At 38.0% G+C, this 10,541-nt stretch overlaps 1 long non-coding RNA gene across 1 annotated transcript; it reads left to right on the top strand.

Annotated features, from left to right (window-relative positions):
* Positions 1-1,139: 1,139 nt before the first annotated feature.
* Positions 1,140-9,230, top strand: LOC121931463. Its single transcript, XR_006104138.1, has 4 exons — positions 1,140-1,216; positions 4,712-4,818; positions 7,737-7,806; positions 9,037-9,230. It is a non-coding gene; the product is annotated as an uncharacterized LOC121931463 (long non-coding RNA).
* The last annotated feature ends 1,311 nt before the right edge of the window (positions 9,231-10,541 follow it).

Genomic DNA, 10,541 nt, shown 5'->3' with positions numbered 1-10,541 from the left:
AAAAGGGTCTCAAACTGATTATTTCTCCCATGTTTTTTGGACCACAGCTTCCCTTCTGGCGATTATTCATTTGGGTTCTAAGGCTAACAAAAAGATTACAGAATGCTAAATAAGGAACTATTGGTAGCCTTTCTCTTTCCACACAACAGAATTCCATAAATATCTCCCATGCCAGCAACAATGTCAGCTGCTGGATTACTTTTGAACTGAACATGCCTAGGTAGTGGTGGAGGGGACATGATCATGGCAGGAAGTCCCTATCTAACCTAGATGCATTGCATTGACTGTGAAAACAAACGTTGGCACACAAACTATGCTCATAGGTGTTTAGGTGTAATTGATGAGTCTTATTTATGCAGGGTCCCCACTCAAAGATACAAAACCTACAGTTATACATTTTGGACATACAGAAACTCTCTTCATCCAGTCTTCTGAATGTGTGTTACTTAGGGATGAGGGGGAGCTGAATGTTGAACCAACATTAATCTTCTGATTGACATCTTGGTTTTTTAAAGGGCTTAACATGGCCTTCTAGGGCCAAACACATGATGAAATGCAACCTATGTGGTCTTTTTTCTCAGCCCTTTTAAAGGTTAAAACAAAATGGGTTTGGGGTCATACTGAAGGAACCCCAAGCCAAGAAGCTTATCCTGGATTTCAATTCTGCCCTTGTATGTTTTCTTCTCCCACCAAGCACAGTTTGACATCTATTTCTGCCACACAGGTTCCATTAATTTAATATTGATGAAATGAATGTACACAGCAAAACAGCAACATTTTGAAGGCTGCAGCCCATATCATTAAAAGGCAGTGACACAGAACACTCTATCTATAATCCAGTGAAAGGTTTATGATTAACTGGTTTATTTTATGAAAAGGTCACTTTTTCCAAAAAAAAAAACAAACTCTGGCAAGGTTTTATACTGCATATAAATGAGTTTATTGCCATTTTAGTTGGTTTGTGCTACCCTTATTAATTAGCACAGGTCACAATGAACTATGGTGAAAGCTGAAGTATTGAGCCTTTGGCTCCAACCACATGTATAATTTCCATTTCTCCAGTGTTGGTTTTAGTCAGCAGATTTCCTTAGACTAACTCCTTTTTTTATTGCTGTGTTTTTACAAGTACTAAGTATGAAATTCCATCCTCCATTTTCACCTGTTATTTCTTCCAGACTCTATGGCATAATCCACCTGCGCCAAGGAAGCAGCTAAGGTAAAGAATTATTCCAATACCCTACAGTAAATTGGTGAAAGTTTTACAAGTTCACTTTTTTATAAAAGGAAGGCTTGTTAGATAATGCCATAATTTTCCAAAGGTGACTGAGTAAATTTTGAACCAGATAACTTTACTATTCATTGAGCACATTTGTTAATGAAAAACACATGAAAAAGAAAGATGAACAGCATTGGGCCATTATTTTTCTAACTCAATTTTTTGAGGGTGTGGGGGGGCTGTTATCTCCCCCTGTGTGTCCTGCAATGCCTATGCAAAAACAGTATTTTTTTTTCAAAAAAAGGAAAGTGATGGAGGCTACCATTTTTCAGAGTCAAGCATAGCTAGCTGACACAAACCCAAGTCCATTTGCTTCATATGTATACTAAGAGGGACTTCCATGTGCCTATGGAGATCCTTGGGATCAAAGGATGGCCAGTTAGCATGATCCTTTGCCGTACCAGACTGCCATGTGTACATTTATTTATTGGTTAAGTCTAAATTATAGAGAGGCTATCATAGAGTTTTCTTGGCAAGATCTATTATTTGTTTTATGTATTTATTCAATGTATACCCAACGCTTTCCACAACATGAGACCCAAAGTGTATTGCAATAATATAAAATAAAAATTTAGCTAAAGTTTCATTTTATAAAAGCCAACAATTAAAAACAATTCTATTAAAAAATACATGGTTAAGAACAGTCTAAAATACAGTTAAAACATAATGGACAAGAAACAAGATAAAACCAACACACTACTTTCAACATGCTTCCACCTTGTGATTAAAAATCGGGGCGGCTAGTTGTTGATGTTTTTCTCCTGCTAGTAGAAGCACTACCAAGAGGGAACTAGCTGGATCTCCTAAGAAATAAAGTTCACTGAGAAGGCTCTCCCTTGTATCTGCACCAAACATCCCTATGATGGGGATAGGACCGAGAGGAAGCCCTCCCTCTAAGATCTTAGAACTCCAGCTGGACTGTATAGAGAGGTACCACTTTTAGCAAGTTTGACCCCAAGCTATGTAGGGCTTTAATGGTCATAATCAGCACTTTTAATTCTGCCAAGAAATGGACAGTGTAGCTGTTTCAAGAGGAGAATTTAAGTTCCCTGTAACCAGCCCTGATCAGCAACCTGGATGCAACATTTTGGACCGTCTGAATTTCCAAAGGAAATCCCATTCATTTTATTGATATACTGCCTTTCTCCTAAACAGGACTCAAGGCACAAATGTATCACAAAAGATACTTCAAAAACCCATCCATGTAGAGTACATTCAAGCAATTTAAACAGGATGTACAAGGGAGCTTGCTATTGCCTTCTTCTACAGTTGAAAGAGTACAATAACATCCAAAATCCACAAAACAGTTATATTTTTATGGGGCCAGCCAAAATGCATACTATACATGTTTCAAGCTTTCAAAACTCCACTCACTTCTTCATCAGGCAAAGTGTTAAAAACCATACAGGAGAAGAAAAATTATGATCTTATCATAGTATGGTGTCATCTGCATATCTTAGATTGTTGATGCTCCTTTCTTCCTATCTTCACGCCTCCTTATTCAGAGTTTAAACCTGCTCTTCATTTGATATTTTATGCATACAAGTTGAACATTTATGGTTTATAGAATGCAACTTTGTCTGACTTCCTTGCCAATTGGGACCCATGCTATTTCTCTATATTCTGGTCTAATACTTTCCTCTTGTCCTAAATATAGATTTCTCTCCACAACTACCAAATGTAGTGTCACTTCATTTCATATTTTTGTGATCTACACAGTGACATTTTGTATAGTCCTATACCATTTTGTTTTTCATATTTGTTTGCATATTTTAGTTATCACTAGAGTTGATTCTGCCTGTGTGGATTGTAGCAATTTTATTGGAATATCATCTGTTTCTGGAGATTTATTATTCTCAGTAATCCTTACAGTAGCTTCCAACTTGCTGTCAATGATTAAGGGTTCATCTTCATATGGTTCTTCACTCCATGTGTTCATTTTTTCCTGCTCTGTCATACAGTTCTTCTATGCATTGCTTCCATTATCTTTTTGATTTCTGCTTGATCTTGTAATATGTTCCTCTTCTGATCATAGAGCATTCCTGTCCTTGGTTTGAACTTTCCTTTCAGTTCTCAGATCTTGAGGAAGAAGTCTCTCATTCTTCCTTTTTGGTTGCTTTCTTCTCTTTCTCTGCATTGATAATTATAGTACTTCTCTTTATCCCAGCACACTAGCCATTGAACAGTTGCATTCATGGTTCTGGTTTTGTTTCTATCTCCCTTTTCTTTTGCTTATTTTCTTTCTTTTACCACTTGAAAAGTTTCCTCTGTTATGCATTGTTTCTTCTCTCTTTTTTGGCCACTGTTAGTGTCTTTCTGCATTCTTCCTTGACTATGTCCTTGGATTCTGACCATAGTTCCTCTGATTCCCAGTCAATTATGCTTATAGTGCAAACCTATTTCTTACATTGTTTGCAAATTCTATTAATATAGTGTTTGGATCATATTTTGGTTTTGGTTTTCTTCATCAGCTTTACTCTAATTTTTGATGTAGGTAGTTCATGATCTATACATAATGTCAACTCATAAAGGCTTAAATTCTATGGTTAGTCTTGATTAAATTAGAGGAATTGAATCAGTGGGATTTATCTACATGCTGACTCTCCATTCAACAATTCATCCAGTGGGTCTACTCTGCCTGGGACTAACCAACAAGATTTCAGCTTTAAAAAGGTGCAATTTTAATGCAATTTGCAATATGTCAGTGCATACAATGATGTATACATAGCACTTTCTCTCCTGAATATTCAATCTCATGCTAAAGTCAAAAGCAGATGCAATTCCAAGGAAACAGGATCTCAGGAATGACTGTGAAACTTGTCCATGGAGTGAAGCATCCTCCAATGCTATAAAACCAATTTTCCATATTTTGTTGTCTGACCCCATTCTTAATGGAAATTATTTAGTAAACAGCTGCACATGAGCTACCTTTACATTTATCCTTTGGGCTACTCACATATATGGGCTCTTAGAATGGAAAAATGTCCTCTATCCATCCTCACACCAAAAGCAACTCATTCATTTTCCAAAGAAAGAATGCACTATAGGTTGCTCTAAATCTGAAGGGCTCCTATGTGTCCATGAAAGGCTTTATGATCCTGTGCATATTGTCTGCTGTCTTCTATATAACATGAGCAATTTCTAGTACTTTAAGGTCCTCTGTGAATTTTCTCATTGGATTGGCATGAAGCTATTTAACCCAGATGTTTTTGCAATTTGTGCACATAGGAGATTCATGGTGTATTGGCCAAGTGCTAACATTGTGAGGTATAATGTAAAACATGTTAGGACTGGAGACTGGCTGTGAAAATGATTAGAAAGTCTTTCTTCTATTAACTAAATGTCCAGATAGATTTCTGTAGAACCTGCATTTATATTGCCATGCAGCTCACTTTGTATAAGTACGTGCTATTGAATGTTTTTGGACACTGAGAGGACACCCTGTAAAAGGCAGAAGGATGGAAACTACCTTCCTGAGCATCAAGGATAGTGCTCCATTGGATGACCTTGCAGCAAACTACAGGTGGATGCCACATGAGCAGGTGAAAAATGTGCTTGTGAAAAGTGTGCTGACAATTTTGTGTGCTGAATGTAGTACTTTAAGCAGCAGTGCTAACTTGGGCATCTGGTATACATTTTACCATTTTAATGGTAGTTTTAAGGATATTTAAGCAAGTGCAATATCTTACATTTTAAAGATCTAATAAAAATAAAAGATAGGTAAAGGGCTACAAGGCCAAAATGTTTCTCAAAGCTTTTTATTTTATGTTTCACATTGCCTTTGAATAACTTCACATTTTCTTTCATCAGTTTCAAATTTTATCTACCCACATGAGTCTGTCTGAATTCTGAGATCTTTGGCATGAAAGAAATACTGTATGTTACAGGCACGTTTGGGAAGGATATTGGAGAGGGCCTTCCTGGTGGCTGCTCCCAGATTTATGGAATTCCTTGACATGGGAGGCTAGGTTGGTGCCCTGTTGCCTCTTCTTCCATTAGCAAAATTTTTAATTTTTTGTACAAGTTTTTGGTTGCCATTGAAGGATCTTTGAATGGGGTGCTGCTGCTTTACATTTATCCTCTCTATTATGTTTTAATCATAATTATTTTGGTTTGTTTTTGAATTAAGTGCTTAAATTTAACAGTGAAGAAAATAATTATTTAATTGTTTTATAAACTTTTTTGCTGTTACCATGTATTTTTTAGCTGTATTTTTTAATCTATGTTTAATTTAAGTTTCCTGTAAATGATCTTTTGGTTTGGGGGGGGGGGTTGGTTGGTTGCCATTATTGGCCATTGATAACAATTGACCATCCTTTCTGTCTATGATTATAGTTTAGAATAGAATAAGAACCATCTTTTTCATTTTCCTATTTCTATACATCTCTTTTAACATTTTCATATCTTTTATGCACCTTCAACATTTCTGGGAATCCTGGGATTGTGCAATATTTTGATAATTATTTATTATCAGCATGGTGTAATGGTTTAAGACTTGGACTCCGGAGACCAGGCTTTGAATCGCCAGTCAGCTATGGAAACCAACTGGGTGACCTTAAGCAAGTCACATTCTTCTATCCTCAGAGAAAGAAAAAGGAAAAAACCCACTGAACAAACCCCATGTTAGGCTTGCCTTATGGTTGCCCTAAGTCAGAAATAACTTGGAGGCACACAGCAACAGCTAATAAAGTTCCAGATCACAGGTGGACATGTGCATAGTGTCTGAGAAATGGTGTTGATGCCTCTTCAACTTCAGTCAGTTACACCACTGGTATGAATGATAACCAGAAGTGGTGTTTTGATTGATCACAAATGACATCCAATCACTTTGGAAGCTATGGCGGGATACAAACCGCCGCTTTGCGGCGCTTCCCCGCCGCCGCCGTTTGCTCCGCGCGGGAGCCGCAGCAGCCAAACCACGCGGCTCCCGCGCGGAGCAAAAAAGAAGCTCCATTTCGGAGCTTCTTCTTGCGGTGCACTGATGACGTCGCGAAGCACCGCCGGCGCATTCGCGATGTCATAGGCGCCGCGACACGTCTGGACGCTATGCATCCAGTACGTAAAGATGGCGGCGCCCATGTAGAAGGGGCGCCGCCATCTTGTACGTATAGGATACGTACTAGGGTTAGGGGGGTGCGGAAGCACCTCCCCTTCCTAACCCTAGTACGTATCCTATACGTACTATATGGCAGTTTGTATCCCGCCTATGTTTTTCTTGTTTGGACTAGGGGCCCCAAAACAACTTTTAGAGAGAGAAAACAGTCCTTAGAGACTATTTTTTGTTGGAAAGAGTTCTCCTTCTCCAAAAAATTATTTCAGGGTTTGGAGAATCAGGATGTGCAATACCAAAGCTTCACACAATCCTCCCAAGGTTGCATTCACAAGCTTCATGATTTCCATCTATGACCTAGTAGTTGCAGGCAAAAATACTTTGATTTGTGATAACAGATATACTAAATACCTCACTAAACTACAAATTCCAGGACTCCACAGGACAGGGCCATAGCAGTCCCAGTGGAATAATATAATTAATAATTTGTTTTATTTATATACCACTATTCCAAAGATCATAGCGGTGAACAGCAAGTAAGCTAATTAGCAAGTAAGCTAATTTGCCCCCAACAGTCTGGGTACTCATTTTAGCGACCTCGGAAGGATGCAAGCCTGAGTCGAGCTTGGGCCCTTTTGCTGGTCTTGAACTCGCAATCTTGTGGTTTTGAGTGAATGGCTGCAGTACAGGCATTTAACCACTGTGCCACCAGGGCTCCTAATATAATAATTGTGTATAAGAAGAAGGGGGTGGTAAGTCATTTTTCCACCAGGTCAGTTTTCGATGCAAAATTATGCATCAAATCCAGTATTTTATAAATATTTATGAGTATTATTTTGCTGTCCCTCAAGTTAGCAAATACTGGTGGGATATCAAATCAATACAACCAACAAAATACTGCAGACCCGGAGCTAGGGGGTTGTTACAAAGTGTTGTTTTAAAGTAACCACTTTTCTGGAAACTGCTTTCCAGTTTATAACGAAGATATTGTTCTTTTGCAGTTTAACTGTAGATTCTATTCACATTTGGATGGACTTTTTGGAATATTATTTGCAGTCACATTTAAATGAGGAGCATGAAGAAATTATGTTTCATGAAATTTAAAGCTCTGGCAGGTAGCAAACTTTAGCCTTGATAAAGTGAAATTCACCCACTATTCATACCTAATTTAAAACAGGTCATGCTGCTTTGAGTTGAATGCAGTCCTCGGTAACTGTCAGGCAAGAGTTGATGACATTTGTAACTGATGAGGAGCCTGTTTGTCATTCTAAAATTATACAATAAAAAACACAACCAAAATCCCTTTTTCAGTGCATAACCAAATTGCCTCCATATTTTGCATCTCACATTACCTTTATTCTTTATTTTGTTCTGTTCTATATTGGTTTTGGGCCAACTGTAACATTAAAGAATTACCTGATTTCCCTTGAATTTTTTGATACTGGAAGCAACGACGGCCTAGGATATATTGCTATGTGAGGTGAGTATAATTCTACCCTATTTGCCAATCATGTCACAGCATTTCCAAAGCCAACCAAATTATCTTGGAATCTGAGGTAGAATCATCCACAGTGACCACTCCTGCAGTTAAAATTCAATAATAACAATTTGCTTCCATCTCATCACACTCCAACACTGCTGCCTAAGTCAGCACCTCACTCTGTCAAATAGTGGAATGACTCTATGAAAATATGATTTAGATAAGCCCTATCTGAATGTGCCAAATAAAATGTCTCTACACACACACACACACACACACACACACACACCCGCCTCCATCCTCTCAATGGGCAGTCTGGACAAAGCATGGCCCAATTCATAGCTCTGGTATGAACAGCCTAAATGACATGCAGCCAGTTCAGCACCAAACTTCATATGTCTAATAAACCTGAATGTATAGGGGAAGTTTTACTATACATTTTATAAACTGATATACTGAAATGATTAACATGGATGGATTCCTAGATACTAGCTAGAGCAGCAAATATTATATGAATTACAAATAAACATGCTGAGAAGATCTTTCCATTAATCTTGTTCACATCATGGCCCTTTTAAAAAAGATTTGTTTTAGACTGAGTGTGAGTATTGCCATCCTTTCACTGTATTAAATTAAAAATGTGAAAAATGACCCAGAATGAACAAACAAACAAAACAACAGTAAGAAAAAGATGGGAAAAGCTGATGGATTCTGCTGGCAATTTTGACCTACAAAATTCTCTATCATTCCCAGAATAAACTGCAATTTTTCTACCTTTGAGAGGCAATTCAGTCTGACTCTTGTTAGTGTTTCTTCTGCTACCAGCCATTTTTATAGGAAAGCCAAGATTATTTTTGATGGATTAGCTGTAATATTAAATTATCACTGGAATAAGTAAAGTTTACAAAACCACTATTCCACAGTGGGTCCATGACAAACATGTTACAATTATTGCATTCCGTTCCATTAGGGAGCGAAGATTATGATATACTACTGATTAGAAGTGGGAATAAATGTCTGAATGCCAGCATTTGATCAATTTATTTCTCCCACATGCACTTACTGACAGAGCAAATGTGATAAAGGAACTTTTTCCTTCAACAAATCTATAATGTGTTTTCATAAATGTCTGAATATAAAATATGTGGCTGTGTGTTAAATATGAAAGAAGCAAGAAATGTCTACAGCTTTTCTTTTCTCCTTCATATCCTCCTCCTTCTACCCTCCTAGCATAGCAGAAGAAGAAGAATACCTGAAGAATGTTCTAGCAAAGCCATATTGAAGAAACACATCACGAGAACAATTCTGGATTCGATCAAAGGCTTAGCCAGTTCAGCATTAATCTGTTATTTGATTCTGGGAAGTCCAGGAGCAGGATATAAGAGAAATAGTCCATTCTTGCTAATGTTCCACAGCAAATAGATGTTTTCATAAGCTTTGTTATTGTTATTTACTCTCCGACTTATGGTGATGCTCTGAATGACAGACCTCCAAGAGTCCTGATCATCAATTGCCCTCCTCAGGTTATTGCATCCTTGAAGCAACCCTGTTTTAAATAGTATTACACACACACACACACACACACACACACACACACACACACACACACTTCTTAATTTCTTTTTATAAGAATAACCAACATTTGTAAATTCTTCAAATTTAAGATGGGAAGACTTGAGATCTGCAGTAGTCAAATGGATTGTTGTTATGCCTTCAAGTCAATTCCAACCTATGGATACTCTATCATAGAGTTTTCTTGGAAGGTTTGTTCAGAAGAGGTTTGTCATTGCCTCCCTCTATGGCTTGAGGAAGGCAATGTCCAAGGTCACCCAGTGGGTTTCCATAGCTGGGCATGGAAGCCTGGGCTCCCAGGTCCAACATTCAAAGCACTACACCACATTAGCTGTTAAGTCAAATATGAGAGAAGGTGAAACTGAGAGATTTCCTTATGCTTGACATGGACAAGAAGATAATAAATGAGTCATGTAGGCCATAATGTAAAAGCATCCCCATGCCTGATCTGAAGTTTCTGGTTTCTGAGCCTGGACTCTGGTCCTCCAGCCACATTGCTCAAACTCTGGGATCTGGACATGGCTTCAGTGGTGGCACTTTGGTGGAAAGAGAAAAGAATTTTAAAAAATTAACCCTGTGAAAAGAGTTGCTGTAAGTCATCAGGTGACTTGAAGGCATTTTACACAGAGACAGACAGACACACTCAGTCTCACTCTAAAGGCATCAGATCGTGCCTGACCATGAAAGCTAACCAGAATTAGCCCTAGTTAGCACCTGAATGGGAGACCATAAATGAATATTAGGTGCTACATTTTACAGGAAAGAACTGGCAAAACCAACTTTGAGTTTTCCTTGCCTTAGAAAACCCTATTCATGGGGTCATCATATGTCAACAGGTGACTTGAAGGCACATAGGCAAATATGCATAAATACAGTATATATGGCATGTTTACTGGCAGAAAACAGTTGTATTATCCACAGGTTACAGTATACCTGTACATACATATTTTTTAATGGACAGAAGGAAAAAAACCATTCGTATGGTACAGATTCCATTCATTCTGTTGGTATCTATGGAACTTTCAAAGATATGTCCACGCCAGTACTTCTCTAATCTCATTTCATTTGAACATTTTTGCACCACAAATCAGCACTCCAGCTGCCACATTAATATGCTGCTGAATAGTGGCTTCTGTCTCAATGGGCTAATGAATTTGCTCTAC

The sequence above is a fragment of the Sceloporus undulatus genome, chromosome 5 (genome assembly GCF_019175285.1).
Source record: "Sceloporus undulatus isolate JIND9_A2432 ecotype Alabama chromosome 5, SceUnd_v1.1, whole genome shotgun sequence".
Classification (NCBI taxonomy): domain Eukaryota; kingdom Metazoa; phylum Chordata; class Lepidosauria; order Squamata; family Phrynosomatidae; genus Sceloporus; species Sceloporus undulatus.
This window is presented reverse-complemented; position numbering and strand designations above follow the sequence as displayed.